The sequence below is a fragment of the Octopus bimaculoides genome, chromosome 29 (genome assembly GCF_001194135.2).
Source record: "Octopus bimaculoides isolate UCB-OBI-ISO-001 chromosome 29, ASM119413v2, whole genome shotgun sequence".
Classification (NCBI taxonomy): domain Eukaryota; kingdom Metazoa; phylum Mollusca; class Cephalopoda; order Octopoda; family Octopodidae; genus Octopus; species Octopus bimaculoides.
Genome location: NC_069009.1, coordinates 11862166 through 11862887, shown reverse-complemented (window position 1 = coordinate 11862887; position 722 = coordinate 11862166). Strand labels below are relative to the sequence as shown.

The window sequence follows — 722 nt, the reverse complement described above, 5'->3', positions numbered from 1 at the left end:
CTCTCTCTCTCTCTCTCTCTCTCTCTCTCACACACACACACACACACACACTCACTCTATCTCAAGATCTAAAAGATCGTTCCTAAAACTATCGTAAAACGTGAGAAGCCATATTGCGCCTCTAACCTTTTCTGTTCTTACCCCTTCTGCTATATTTAAACCTTTAATTTCCTAACATAAACCCGACCTCTTTCCCTCCATCCGTCGAAGAGGATCTTAGTCGTGTAAACTGCACGGCAGCCACACTAGCGTTGAGGCCACGACAAGTGCCCAGTACATGCAGCGAAGTGGTTGGCGATTTGAAGAGCATCAATCCATAGAAACAATAGCAAATCAAAGATGGCAGAACGATGCAATCTTGAAAGCCTTAGGATCGTGTCCCGCCGTCCAGAACATGCCAGCATAGGACGTGGATGTTAAATTAGTATTCCAAGTATTATTATTATTATCAAAATAACAATGATTGTTATTATTGTTCTGCGAGATGGTAGAATCATTACCGCGGTGGGCGATAAAATTAGCGCCATTTCGTCCGTTTTTACGTTCTGAGTTCAAATTCTGCCGAGTTCGACATTGCCATTCACGCTTTCGAGGTCGATAAATGAAGTACTCAGTGAAACACCGGGGTCGATGTTGTCGACTAGTCTCCTCTCCACAAATTTCACGCTTTGTGCCTTTAGTAGAAAGGATTATTATTATTATTATTATTATTATTATTATTA

The 722-nt window shown here is 41.4% G+C and overlaps 1 protein-coding gene across 1 annotated transcript in view; it reads right to left on the bottom strand.

Annotated features, from left to right (window-relative positions):
* The window catches only part of LOC106873015 (fibulin-1), a 61794-nt gene that overhangs the window by 5027 nt on the left and 56045 nt on the right, over window positions 1-722 (bottom strand). The window lies entirely within an intron of this gene.